The sequence below is a fragment of the Monodon monoceros genome, unplaced genomic scaffold, assembly GCF_005190385.1.
Source record: "Monodon monoceros isolate NGI ecotype Baffin Bay Population unplaced genomic scaffold, NGI_Narwhal_1 Super_Scaffold_17, whole genome shotgun sequence".
Lineage (NCBI taxonomy): Eukaryota > Metazoa > Chordata > Mammalia > Artiodactyla > Monodontidae > Monodon > Monodon monoceros.
The window spans coordinates 2,092,278-2,107,156 of NW_021703773.1; the positions used below are offsets into that span (position 1 = coordinate 2,092,278).

The 14,879-nt window shown below is 41.5% G+C and overlaps 1 protein-coding gene across 4 annotated transcripts in view; it reads left to right on the top strand.

Annotated features, from left to right (window-relative positions):
* SLC20A2 (solute carrier family 20 member 2) overlaps positions 1–14,879 on the top strand; it is a 109,286-nt gene that overhangs the window by 20,120 nt on the left and 74,287 nt on the right. The window contains exon 1 of one of the 4 annotated variants that reach the window (XM_029226394.1): positions 6,169–6,196. The exons of the other annotated variants lie outside the window; for them this stretch is intronic. The gene's annotated coding sequence lies outside the window, so the exon portion shown is untranslated. Of the gene's footprint in view, positions 1–6,168; positions 6,197–14,879 lie in introns of those variants that run through there. 4 annotated transcript variants of the gene reach the window in all.

The following is a 14,879-nucleotide window of genomic DNA, read 5'->3' on the forward strand; positions in this document are numbered from 1 at the left end:
GTGTGTGTGTGTGTGACTGTGTGGGTGTGTGTGTATATGTGGTGTGTGTGACTGTGGGTGTGTATGTATATGTGGGGTGTGTGTGTGACTGTGGGTGTGTATGTATATGTGGTGTGTGGGTGTGTGTGACTGTGTGGGTATGTACGTATATGTGGTGTGTGTTTGTGTGTGTGTGCGCAGTTCCATCGCGTGTAGATCTGTGTAGCCACCACCACAACCAGGACACACAACTGACCCATCAACTCAAGGCTTCTGCTTGCTACCTCTTTATAACCTTCCCTTTACCCACCAACCCTTGGTAACCACTAACGTGTTCTCCAGCTTTATAATTTCGTCATTTTGAGACTCTTATATAAATGGAATCATGCAGCCTGTGACCTTTTGAGATTGGCTTTTTTAACTCGGCATAATGCCCTGGAGATCCCTTCATGCTGTTGCATGTATCAATAGTTTGTTCCCTTTTATTGCTGAGCACTGGCATGGTATGGATGTATCACAGTTTAACCTTTTGTCTTTTGGAAGGACATTTGGGTGGTTTCCAGTTTGGGGCTGTTGCAGATAAAGCTGTTGTGAGCATTTGTATACAGGTGTTTAGTGTGGACCTGAGTTTTCATTTCACTGGGATAAATGCTTAGGAGTGCAATTCCTGGATCAGAACTCATGTGATGGACCGTTGTAAGCTTCTTTGAAAATATATGCTAATGCCGTCCACACTTGTAGATATATATATATATATAAAGGCAATTATTTGTTAATACCAGCCATTATAAATCATATAAATAATATACATTGTCCTTTGTTTTAAACTATCTTTCTGTATAAATTGTGGCATGCGTCCAAAGTATAGAATTCTGTCTGTTTTGTACTGTAATGTAATATGTACTAAATAAATATTTCATTTTGTTAATAAATCCCCTTTCATACTTTATTAAAAAATTTCTTGGACATATAATTGTTCTCAGATACTGAATTTTTTTTTTTTTTTTTTGCGGTACACGGGCCTCTCCCGTCGCGGAGTACAGGCTCCGGACGCGCAGGCTCAGCGGCCATGACTCATGGGCCCAGCCGCTCCGCGGCATGTGGGACCTTCCCGGACCGGGGCACAAACCCGTGTCCCCTGCATCGGCAGGCGGACTCTCAACCACTGCGCCACCAGGGAAGCCCTCAGATACTGAATTTGAATGGGGGAAATAGTTCATGCAATGGTTTTTCTTTTTATCAATTTTCTATGATGTGGTAGAGCTGAATTTTTAAAAATACTTAGATTAGCGCAAAAAACCAGGAAGTCCATTAATTGACTAATATGTGGCAAAATTTCAGATAATCGGTAGAATAGTGCTGGCACTTTTGCTTTCCAACATAATGTTTGGCATCCTAAGATGTTTCATAAAATCATTGTCTCCAAAGTTTATAATAAATGATGTTATTATTCAGATGAAGCTACAAATACTCTTCTGACATGTGAAGGGTCCTTAATTGTGGTAGCCACGGATTTACGTAACTTTATTTAATTTGGGCATCAAAAGTCCACATAAGGACGATGTGAATTATAGACGGTGGACAGGGTCAGCTGGTTGATCGGTTTTGGCTTTCCCAAATGTAGCCTTAAAATAACCGATAAAGAAAAAGCTCTTTGTAAAAGATTGGGAGAAAGGAAGGAAGAGGATGAACTGTAAAAAAGCAGTGGTTCTTAACTCTGTCTGAATTATCTAGTTAGCTTTAAAAATGAAACAAGTACCTACACCCAGGCCAGTTAACTTAGAATCTCCGGAAGGGGCGCCCAGGCACTGGTATTTTTAAAAAATGCTTCCAGGTAATTCTGATGTTTAGCCAAGGTTGAGAACCCCTGAACCAACAGGAATGGCGTCTCTGCTCATATGTCTTCACCTTAGAATTTGCTAGTGTTTGTGCTTCATGCGTCCATCTCCTGCGTATTGGACTAATGTGGATTCCGCATACCTTTTATTTACCGCTCTGCTGAGGTGCGTATTTTCCTAAGGGGGAAAATAATCACACTTGTGAATTGTGGACACATTTAATCTGCAAAACACAGCTTTACTCTGTATTACAGAAGAGTGCCTGTGACATGGAGTCAAGTACCCCAAACAGTAAAAAACTCAGAATCACTGAAAAGTCAAAAAGGAAGTTAGATTTCGTCCAAGGTATACTCTGGGTGGGAACCTTTGGGAGAAATTAGGCATTTAGAAAACCTGCCTGGGACTTCACTGGCCGTCCAGTGGTTAAGACTCCATGCTTCCATTGTGCGGGGCACGGGTTCAATCCGTGGTCCGGGAAATAAAATCCTGCATGCCGTGGGGTGCAGCCAAAGAAAAAGAAAACCTGCCTGGAATGTTGGGATGAGAGAGCTGAGTCTATTTATAGATCCTATTGTCAGCTTTATTTAGTTTCTTTTCTTTTTAGAATTTATTACTTTGCAAAAGCAGCATTAGCTTGTAACAAGTGAAAGTATACAAGGATGAACAAAGAAAAAAAGAATTCATCCCCCACCCATGTTCACAGATGTGAATTCTTCCACACCTTTTCCTGTATTCAGAGAAGTATGTCTAGGGATGTAGGGTTTGTCGGGTTTTTTTGCTTTTTAAGTAGGATCATACTCAATATATTATTCTGAACCTTGCTTTTCCTCCTTAATATATCATGGGTATCTCTCCAAGTCAATAGATCAGCTCTAACTCTTGTTTCCAAAAAATGAATTAAAATTTTCAACACACCATAATTTATTCAACCATTTCCCTGCAGATGGATATTCAGGATGTTTCTCCCTACACACTTTTTTTTTGTCACTACAAACAGTGATGCTACACGTATCTTTGTATGTATAACTTTAGGTGCTTGTGCTTTTGTGTCTAAAGTATTCTTAAAACCTGTGGTTTGGTTTTGGGCAGATTTCTCAGTTTCTGGATATCTTCTCTGATAGAATTAGTGAGTTAAGGTCAGTTGAATTCCAGTTGATTGGCTTCTTCTGGGTATTAAGTTGGGCATTAGATAGGAGAATCAATTATTTTAGAAATGGATCTGAATGAATTCTAGTGACCGTAGGCGTTTTTCATAGGTCCTAGAATTCCTAAGGTTTCACCTTAAACAGGCCAATGGATGGGCTTCATGGGGGTCCAAGAATCATTTGATATTGATTGCAAAACTGTGTACATTTTATGGCTTTCATCAGATTTTCAACAGGGCTGTTGCCTCAAGGAAGGCTGACATCAACCTAGGAGAGATGACTAATACCACACATAGCAGACTGGATTCAGAATAATCTGAATAGGTTGTGGTAATGTTCTAAAACCAGCAAGATGAAGTAGCCTCAGGAGGAACCATCTGCAGGAGTTGAGGACTGCCCCACATGCATCTGAGACAAAAACGAGCTATGAGTTTATTTGGCCACAGGCTTCTGTGAGCCTCTCTGTGATGCGGCTGCTGAAAATAGATGTTAGACCACACCTGGTGAATGTGTTTACTCCTGTGACCCATGCTTAGGTGAGACATTAGCAGGGGAGGGAGACCGGTGGTGGGCTGAGAAAAGAAGTCGCGGGAGGAACCACCGGAGGAGGAGTTGGGTCGTTGGAGCAGAAGGAGAGGGTGTTGAAGAGCGACGTGCATTAGGGACTGGCAGGACCGGAAGGTGGTGTGGAGAGCTTGTGCGTGTGGATGCACAAGTGCTCAGTAAATCCCTGAAGGAGCGGACATCACAAGGCAAAGGATTGTGACCTGCTCTGAGCTCTGGTGAGAGTTCTCCAGTGATGGGGTGGGTGCCCTGGAGAGTAATGACTTCAAGCCTGTGATGGGGGGACCAGGACAGGGGCTGTAGAAGGAATTCCTGCTCTAAGTGAAAGGTTGTACCATAGGACTTCAAAACCCTTTTAATTGGATTGTCATATTTCTTCTCTCAGGTGCTTAAATTCCAAAACAGGAGAAAATTCTAGGATAATATTGTAGGCTTTTTTAAAGTACTTTTATAGAGGCGATGGTTTTAACTCAAAGGCTACGTGATTGCCAGTACAGGTGTTTGAAAGGTGCTGAAATGTTGAAATATAACAGGTTTTTATCTGAAACTTGCGGCGCATAAGTTATTCCACTGTTAAACCTGAAGTAACTAGTCTAGGCCTGTAGTGCGTGGTTTAAGACTTTATTTTTGTTTCTTTAGAGAGGAGAAAAGCCACATTCTTTTCATGCTGCAAAAAGAAAGTAAAAAAGGAAATTTCACCACTTCCTGGCTTCATTGTGGCCTCCGGAAACATAGGACACTATCTTCATTAGACTAATTGTTCTGAATCCTGACTCAGATGATAATAACACTGCCTGGAATTTGTGTCTTGCTTGTTGTCTGCACAGGCCTGCATCCAAGTCTGCATACTGCCCTGTGTAGATGTAGCTCTGATATTTCACTCGGGTGAGACACAGATATCTCTTATCGCCCCTCAATAACTGAAACAATATAAAAATCCTTTAGGTTGTGGAAATGGATAAATACTGTCAACTTTTTTTTTTTTAATTATAAAGCTTTAAAAAAAAAAGAAAAACCCTGTATCTCACACTAGTGGTCTTAGAACAGCTTGGGGGCTGCTGCCACTTCTGACCATGGGTTCCATTCCTTTTTATGGTGCCAGAGAGGTTTAGGTTAGGGCTTAAGGAGATGGGCTCCATCACTTGCTGGCTTTGGGACCTGATCTCCCAAGTCTGTTTCCTTGTAGAGGGAAGGTAACGATAGCACTTACACCCCGAGAGAAGCACTTAGCACGGTGCCCAGCTTGTGGAGAGGACTCCCTAAACATTCTGCTGCTATGTTCTGCTGTCCCCTCTGGAGCTCCTTTCTGTTTTTTTCCTGACGTAGCAGATAGCGCCACTGATATGTCTTATACTGTCTGGAACACAGCATGTCTAAAACTAATTTGTGTGTTCCCTCCCCTCCCCCTTCCTCCTCTCATCCTAAATCTACTTTTGCTCTGTCCTGTCTCCTCTCCACCCTCCAGAGGTGCCGGGGGCACCGCAGGCTCTGGAGGATTGAATTCCTGCTCCACCACTTAATGCCGCATGACCTTGGACAAGCGCCTTAATGTCTCTAAATCTCAGCTTCTTCAGTGATCAACCTGATTGCAATCTGTCTTCTAGAATTGGGAAGATTCCCTGAGAGGAGTACATGTTAAGTGCTTAGTGTCATTCCTGACACTTAAGTAAGTGCACAAATACATGTTTATCACTAACAATTCTAAAGCTAGAAGTGGTGGTGACAGCCTGAATCCCTCTTCCTTCCCCTCACCTGGGAGTCATCCGTGCTATTGACTCTACCTCAGAAGTCTCTCTCTCCTCTTTCTATTCACTGCTTTTAGGTCAGGCTTTCTTCACTTGAGTCCACTGCTCAAAGAGGTTCATAATCCCCTGAAATTTTGACATAGGTGCATTTTTCTTGAGGAGGAGGCATCTAACCTTTATCATTGACTTTCACACAGGTCAGTGACCCAGGAAAGGTTACTACTGACTACTGGCTTAGACTCTTACCTCTCGACTGTATTCGGTAACCTGTCCATTGACATTCCTCCCCTGGTCTCTGTGCCTCTGATCTACTCTTCACACTGCTGCCCAGTTATTTATTTATTTTTTTAGTGTTCTTACACCCCCATCCTGTGCACACAGTTGTGTTGACTCCCTGTTGCCTATAGTGGCTGTTCTCACCCCAGCCACATAACAGAGTCACATGGGAAGACTGTTAAAAAACACCAATGCCCAATCCCCATCCTGGACCAATTAATTGATACTAACAAATACCAGACATCAATATTTTGTTTTAAAGCTTCCCAGGAGATTTTAATGTGTAGCCAGAGTTGAGAGCCTCAGCGGTACAAGACAGTGGACCACCGAGTCAGCATGGCACATGGGGACCTCAGCAGTCGACTTTTTCAGCCTATCTTCTGCCTCTTCCCCCATTCACATCCTGTCGCTCACACTCTGAGCACATAGTTTTTGCTATTCTCAGAACATGCTCCGAGCTTTTGCCTGGACTGATCGCTCTGCCTCAAATGCCTTTCGCTCTTTCTCTGCCTGGTCATTTCCGTCGCAGACCCTCCCCAAGTCCCAAAGACAGTTGCAACCTTCCTTTTGTGCAGACTTCTATTATAGGCCTTACACTGTATTACAATTATTTGTGTCTGTCTTCCATACCACACTGAACTCCTAGAAGGTAAGATCATTATTTATTTCACCTTTCTCGTGCTTGGCACCAGCTTAACAAGTTCCCTGAAAGTCTGATGAATAAGTAAATGAGAGGGGAAAGCAGCCTACTCTGGGGAATCAGAAAGTCCATGGGGTTGGAGAGTGTAAGTAAATATGCTGCACCAGATGTGGTGAGGAAGGCTCAGCAGAAGTTCATCCTCTACTGTTGCTTTTTTGTACTTTTATAAAAAGGAAAGATCGAAGTATATGAGTTTCTCACCTGGGACTAGGAAAGTCGAGACCAGCTTTGACAATAGCTCCAAACATTGTTGAGCGTACAGTCATGTCATGTTTGGCTCCTGAGACGGTACCGAGGTTTCTGAATGAGAGATGAAGAATCAGCCACTCTGATGATGGCAGCTGTTTATTTTGCCCAGTGGACTATCCTAACTTAGTTACTGATTTAAAGATACCCTTATATGGACGGTTCTCCAGACATTATATGTTTCTAATTTTGATCTCATCTCTGACCCTTAAGTTTTAGCTGCCGTCTTCTCTTGGCTGTTGTTAATACTTTTTTTCTCAGTGTGTCTCAGAATTGTCCAACACATTCTAAAGAATCGTAACTTAGATGTGATTGATTCCTCCTTTTCTTCAGTGCCCAGGATTAAATTTTGAAAGAGATTACTTTAGTGAATGATCTCAGAGAGATTCTTTTGGATATTGTTTGGGGTTTTATCTTAATTATTTTTCCTGTACACTGGCCTACCTCTACACTCTTAGGAGAAGATATGGCTTACTTAACACTTTTACACAAAGAACAGTAAGTGCTAGTCTGACATCATGATTTGCATGTTTTTCTGATAGGCTGTGTATGAACAACTAGAATACCCTTTGTCTAACTGGCTGTTTATTATCCTGTAATCCAATATCATATCTTAGAGTTGAATAATAACAAGAATTTTCTTATTCAAAATCAAAGTGTTAGTTGGAATTTATTAATATGCTACTCTTTTACATGTCCATCATCTTATTTAAAAAGAGGGTTTTTTTTTTACTTTTTAAAATTGAAGTATAGTTGTACAGTGTTTTATAAGTTACAGGTCTACAATGTGGTGATTCACAATTTTTAAAGGTTATGCTTCATTTATAGTTATTATAAAATATTGGCTGTATTCCCCACGTTAAGCCTTAAAGAAATCTGGATTTATCAAGAACTCCTCCTTTCAGTGTAGTTGACATGAAAGGATCTTAATTAGTGAAACTAAAAAGAATAATTTTTAGTTATTTTTTAGGAACATTTTTTTAAAAACAGATCTGACTCAAAGAACTGGGAAATGCACCCTTTCCTGACAATTAGAGAGACAGGAAGAGAATGTCAAGAAAAAGAAGAAACCGAGTCTTACAATGTGAGCACTAAGGTCTAAAATGGATAATTGTTTCCTGTTTCACAGTCTACAGTCAACCCCAATACCCCGGTACCGTTTGTCCACGCTTCTTTTTGTGAACCAGGGTCTGTGTAAAGGAGCTGGTCTCTGTGTTTCTGAGAATGGCCTCTTGGATTATTATAATTTCTGGGCTATTACAGTTTTAAGAGATGAGTTGTTAATCCTTCTGTTTTTTTTGTTTAATGCTGATATTCTGAAAAATGAGCCCTCATTGGAGCACTTTTTAAAATGAAATATACAGTACTTAAGAGATAGAATCATGTACATTTATCTCAAGAGACTAGGCTCTGTCCCCCCATTGAAACCAGCCACCTACCGGATTCTTGTAGCCAAGTGAAGTTAGAATCTCTTATGAATATTTCAGCTCTTCTAATTTGAGGTTGATTTTGAACTGCTTACCCCCGAAGTGACCACTTCTCAGTGTGTCTGGTTGAGAACAGACCACATCCATTTACAAAAAACCTGTTAAAAGTTAGAAAGCAAATCCTTGATTTCCCAACTGTTTTGGTAAACTGGTACCAAGTGTCGTGTTTTCCCACACACTTAGGCATCTTACGAATGCTCGGCGACTTGAGAATGGAACACAGGAGCCATGAGAACTTACTTGAAATTATTATTAGTAAAACTGGCAGCCTTGGGCTGCTATTATGAGGGTCCTTTCAGATTTACCCTGCAAGTTTCCTGTAAAAACCCAGAGCCCCAAAGTAGATTCTCTACTATGTACAGGTGGTTCAAACAGGAATTCCCCTTCATCATTATTTTACATAGGTAAAATAAACATTTTTTTTTAAAAATCCATGCCAGGTACTGTTCTGAGTGTTGTATGTCCATTGACTCATTTTTACAAGTCTGTTAACTTGCCTATGGTTGCTAAGCTAGTAGGTAGTGAAGTTGGGATTCGAATGAACCCAGCAGCACGGCTCTATTAAAGAGCTCACCTACAGCCCTCTTTTAGTCCTTACCCTGAAAAGAGATTGTAGGAGCTGTTGAAGTTGGCTTAATTGCTTGTGAGACAGCGTGACTGAAATAACAGAAATGAATACTGAATGCTAATGTGCCAGAAGGTTTTGGAGGTTAATAGCTTGTTGTCTGATTCTTAATAGTTTTCCTATAATTGGATGGAGTCAACTGAGAAGTGGGCATTTACGATTAGCAGTTCAGCATAACTTGTTAATTCACATTCTGTTCACCAGTGCGGAATTGACAATACAGTTTGATCTGTGGTGGGTGAAATTTTCACTGCTGCATTATCTATGAAAAAGAGGTTTTGAAACAAATAGTGTAAGATTGCAGGACATTTTTGCTTATTTCAACACGACAGAATATTTTCAAGTACTTTTAGCAGTATTTTTTTTTTTTAGTATAATCTGTATTTTCATCTTAAAAACAGAGGGAACTCAGTTTAATATTTGTTAATAGGTTCAAGTAATACAACTGCATTTAAAAGTGTTTTCAGTTTGGATATATAACTACTTGAAGCCAAATTAGACTAGAATTAGTAAGATTTCATTAACCTACCTTTTGAATCATGTGGCTTTGTCTACTTTTTTCCGCCTGAAATCTCAAATTACAGTACATTTAAGGTTTCTTGTTTTAGATTAGCTTGAATACTAATAAATTATAGAGGTTTCGATTGTACTTAATGAGCCTATGCTTATTTTTCCAATGAAGGTTCATTTATTACATGAGACATTACTACAGCTTTGTTTGAATCTGGCAGCCGTGCTGTGTCTGTCTAGCAGTTTAAACCTAGCATCTCACGTGCACAACGGTTGCCCCAAGAGAGAAGGGGAGGGACAGTCTCTGATCTTCTGAGTGGAGGCTCATGTTGAGGCACGGGAAAACATGGCTGACCCTCGTGTTCTAGTACAGTGCTCTGTGAACTTCAGACGAAGGAAAAAATTAAATATATCTAGCACCTACTACATACACGTTCTGTCCTTGGTGATATAGCTATATCTGTATTTCTGTATTGATACACATCTGTCTACTGGTCTAGCTATCTAACTATCTATCTATCTTGCTATGTATGCATAAACACGAGTTTGTTTATTTAACAAAATATTTATATATTAAGCACCAGGCACTGTTCTGCATGCTTTACAAATATAAACTCATTTAATCTTCATAATCACCCTATGAAATTTGTATATTGTTATGCCCATTTTAAAGATGATGAAACTGAGACACAGAGAGAGTAATTGCCCAGGGTCAACAACTATTAAGTGTTGAAACTAGAAGAAACCCGGGCAGTCTTTCTCTGGACTCCACACAATCATTGGACACTTTACAGCATAAACTTGGAGAAATTAAGGAACTTTATTAGTGATCTAAACAGCTATTAATTGATAGAGCTGAAATCCATTTCCCAGACATACATTCTACAGACATGCATCACAGCCTCCCTTTTTCTCATGTCTTTGCTCATGTTGTTGGTTCTGTATAATGTTCTTTCCACTCCTTTTACTGTTGAAAGCTTATCAGCCAGCAGGCAGAGGCTCAGTTCACATGCCACTTTCTCCAAGATGCCTTTCTTGACTAACCCAACTAGAAGCCTCTTCTTCCTTTCTTAGATCCCTATTGGAAAGGATTTTCACCCTTTGGGATACTTACTGATGACCCTCTTATACGGTAGAAAGGTTTATATATATACTGTCATGTCTCCTATCAGATTATGAGCCTCTTGAAGGTAGAACTGTCATTAACACCATTTTCTGCTATAGTCTTGGGCAGCCTGCCGTTTGTTCAAATCTTGCAAATGCTTGGGAGTTTCTTAGTGGCAGGAAGCAGTTGTTTAACAAGTGTCTGTTAAATGGATGTGACTATTAGGAATGTATGGTGAGGATAAATTTTCCCCAGAAAATTTAGAAATTTTAGAATTTTTAAATTTTAAATTTAAAAATTTTTTAATTTTAAAATTTAGAATTTTTAAATTTTCTAAGATACTTAAAAAATTAACTCTGTTAAAATAAGTATTCAAACAACAGCAGTAATAATGCTGCCTTTATTTTCATAGTCCTGATATAATTATGTTATAGATTATGCAGAATTAGCTGTTTATCAAAGGCTTTAAAAAGAACTGTCTTGAACTTGCTACTATGTGTATATATATTTTTAGCTTGCAAAAAATGCTGGAGAAAAAGTGGTTTATTCTTTGAGTCAGATTTCTCTGCTCATGTGTGTGTAAATGGTACTCTTAATCCATTTCTGAAGTATTAAGACAGACTGAAAGGCTGTGAACTCTGCCCATGTAATCACTCTGAAGGCCAGGATGGAGAAGTCATTACTTTAGCACAGAGAGTTGTAGCATCGAAGGCCACTTATATTTGTTTCCAATTATAAGATGAAATAAATAGAGCACTGACATTTTAGCAATTTTATCATCAGACCATATCACTATTTCATTTTAGTTTGATTAACGTGATAATCTGGAGATGACAAAGTAAATGTAGTAATCAGAATTGTGGATTTTTTTTAAGCTACAATTGTGAATTTTTAAGAGTAAGATAGACGTAGATTAGTCTTAAAGGATTTCGTTTGGAAGTAAAGGGATGGACTGTTACAGACCTTTTGAAGGTTGTATATTTGTGAGCTTTTGCTGTATAACAAGCCACCTAATTCTAGCAGCTGGGAAAAGGAAACCTCCTGTCTCGCAGTTCGGGAGGTCACCCTGGTGGCTCTTCTGGTTGGAGCTAGCCCGGCTGGTCTTTGTAGTTAGCTGGTGGCTTGGCTGGGGCCGCAAGGCTTGGGATGGCCTCCTGGCCCGTCGGGCCATCGTCGGGCTGCCCGAGGTGGGGCTTCAGTGGCAGGGGGCGAGCCTGTGTCCACGTGGCCTCATCCTCAGAAGGCTATAGCCGGGAGTCTCCAGGTGGTGGTCTCAGGGCTCCGAAGTGCAGTGGGAGGCGGCAGGCTCCCCTGGGCCCGCCCTTAAGTCTTTGGGTGATGTCTGCAGGCCAAGCCCAGGTCAGTGTGGGCAGGGGCTCCCCCAGGGTATGGGTACAGGGAAGCAGGAACAGATAGGGGGCTATTACTGCACCACCTGCCGGATATGAAATCTGTGCGTCCTGTTGGTCAGTGTCCCTAAACTCTGATCCAGCCTTAAGCTTGCAGCCTGAGCTGCTCTAATGGAGGAGAACTGAGCAGGCTGTCCAGGCCGCAGGGTTTTCAGAGACAGTTGGCAGACCCTGGCTTCCCTGAAATACTTAACAATTGTTTGAAGCCCCTTTCAACTTTTTCTGTTTTGAAGCTTTGAAGAATGAAAGTCGGGAGGCTTTCATCCTCACTCAGTAACAGCCCAAACCGGTCTTCAGCGAGGACTGCACTGAACACGGAAAGGGTGCGACCCTAAAGGCGCAGTGGTTTATTGAGAGCGCGTGCGTGGCTGTGCCTGACCGGGTGCCTGGCCGGCCCGGAGTCCTCACGCTGCCCCTTGCTGTCGCACCATTGCCCCTGTTTTATGGGTGGCGAGGAAGCAGACTCACGGCCCGCTGAGCTGCCTGGGGTCATACAGCTGGTGGGTGGGGCTGCCTTTTGAAGCAGGTCTTACTGACTCCCCAGCTATGGTCCAAAGAAGACTTTCTCCCCAGTGGGCTGGGGATGTTTTTTTCAGCACAAAGTTTTTGAGTACTTTATGCCATCCTCTGAAAACCTGGGGACCGTGGTGAGATGTGAATTTTTTCCCCTTCCTACCTTTTTCCTGCCCTGTACCTTCACTAGTTAGGCCAAATAACCAGGTGTAATGAAGATGATAAATAACTCAGAGGGGAAACTTTACTGCTGGTTCCAGATGTCATTTTTAAATATTTTGGAATAATCTATCTATGACTGTTCTAGATTCCAAAATAAAATTCAGAATCCTGAAATATTCTAGGACATATATTTAAAATTTCAGTGGGGGGGGATAAATTAGGAATTTGGGAGTAACATGCACACACTACGATATATAAAGTAGATAAACAACAAGGACCTACTGTAGAGCACAGGGAACTCTACTCAATATTTTGTAAAAACCTGTATGGGAAAAGAATCTGAAAAAGAAATATCTATATGTATATAACTGAATCACTTTGCGGTACACTTGAAACTAACACAAAATTCAAAGTCAACTATACTTCAATAAAAAAATTTCATTAGAAATAACCTTCATTTAAAAATGAAGCTGCCCCCCTCCCTTGTGCTCCCATGGCCCACAGCACATAACTGCATTGCCCTATTTACCAGAACCGTGTATTTGCCAGGTTGGGGCTGGGGGGGTCTGTCCCTCTCACTCAGCCGTGAGCTCCTTGACATGGAGACCTTGTCTTTCCTTTCTGTATCCTCAGCAGCACGTCCCGGAACGGCAACATTCCAGTATTCCGGGAACAGTATTTGTTACCTGATTCTATAACTCGATTCCATACCCAGGGAGGAACGCTTTTCTTCTTTTCATCTCTCCTCCTTTTGGTCTGTTTGTCCTCCTTTTAAGTCCTTTCTCTTTTCTGAGTCATATTCTTCCTGTTTGTCTGAGTTCCTCGGCTTTCCATGTCTCCCACCCTCTCACTGGCGATATTTATATTCATTACATGTTGAAATGACGGCATCTTGGATGTATTGAGTTAAGTAAAAATGTTATTAAAATTAATTTCACCTGTTTATTTTTACTTTTTTAATGGGACTAGAAAATTTTAAATTATAGAGGTAGCTGCTCCGGAGGGTCGTGATCCAGGCCAGTCCAGTAACGTGAGTTTGTCAGAACAGTTGTCTTTGTCTGGATTTCATGGGTCTGTCGGACTGAAGAGCCCCTAGGCGCCGGCCCCCATGCGCATAGCTCTGCCTCTGCCTCATGCCCACCACCCACAGTTCATGACAGCGAACGGGAGGCTTTACCTTGCTTTGAAATGAGGCACAGAGATTTTTCTCTACTGTCACAGGTATGCCTGGAACAAGAGTCCAGATGACTCTCACATTCTTTTCACTCATGAAAAGGAAACAGCAGGGTGACTCGTACATTGGAGGATACACTATTTTCTTTGGAATGTTTTAGTTCTTGCATTTTGGAACAGGTGTGGCCTCTGTTGAAAGCAACAGTGGAGTCATACTCAGCATATTTGACACGTGAAGAACTGGAAAGCTGCTCGGCGTCTCCTGCCTTCAGTGTAAGGGATGTGGGTCCATCATCCTGACCCTCTCCGATGCCAGATCCTATGCATAAGTATTTACGGTGTATTGGCTTTTTTCTTTTTTTCAGTTTAGGCTAGAAATAATGTTTTGGCTTAGAAACTCTTTGACTGAACTATGACATAATAGGATAAGGATAATTGTGTCAAAAATAGCGTCTTGATGTCCCCCTTTGGCGTTAAGAATTCCAGAGTAAGTTCGCTGTGGATCACTGAGAAGTGATCATGTTAATCAGAGGTCAGCCATCTTCGATAAGTTCTTTCCTTTTGGCGCAGAGTTGGGGGGCCCACTCCAGTGACGGGTTGGGATGGTGAGTGCAGGGCAGCTACCATCTCACGGGGGTGAGCACGTGCTGGCTGTAGCCGCCTAAGGCTGGGCCTGGGGGTGGAAGCCCAGACTGGCAGCCAGCAGTTTTTGTAAACAACCGGGAGGGGGATTGTGCCGGTGGCTGCCAGCTCATGCCAGTGAAAACCAACCCGTTCGCCACTTTGGGTGGCGTGCCACAGGTGGCCAAGTGCTTCATAAGGACACAGCCAGGTCTTATGGGTCCATGTCACCTGCCTGTACCAGGGAGTTGGGGTGTGAGCCTCAGAGCTCAGACCTGGGATCTGGGAGCTGAGCAGAATAAATCTCTTGAAATCTAAACTGACATATGACATTTTAAAATTGGGAAAACAGACAGCTCTGAAAAGATTTGTAGGATTATAGCTGAATAGTTAACATGGAAGACATGTCATAGAGAGGTTAGGAGCAGAGGTGGAATAATCCCGCGTTGATTCAGTGAGAAGCGTTGGACAAGGCATTGAATTTCCCTGTTTACCCATCTGTTTAAAAAACAAAATGGGAAAATGACATCTCCCAGAGATGTTTGGAGATTTGATTGATGTTGGTGGTGTGCCTGGATAGTTCTCATAAAGTGTCCAGTAAGAGCAAAATATGTCATAAGAACTTAAATATCTACACAGACTAGTCTGAACCATCTTGAGTAGATAAGCAGTTCTGTGTCTTTGATCCAAGTTGTACTTATTAAGGCAACTTGTATTTTTCAAAGAAAGTTCCGTGTTACTTCCAGTTTTCTTTTGAATATCAGCTATGTACTTGGGGTCT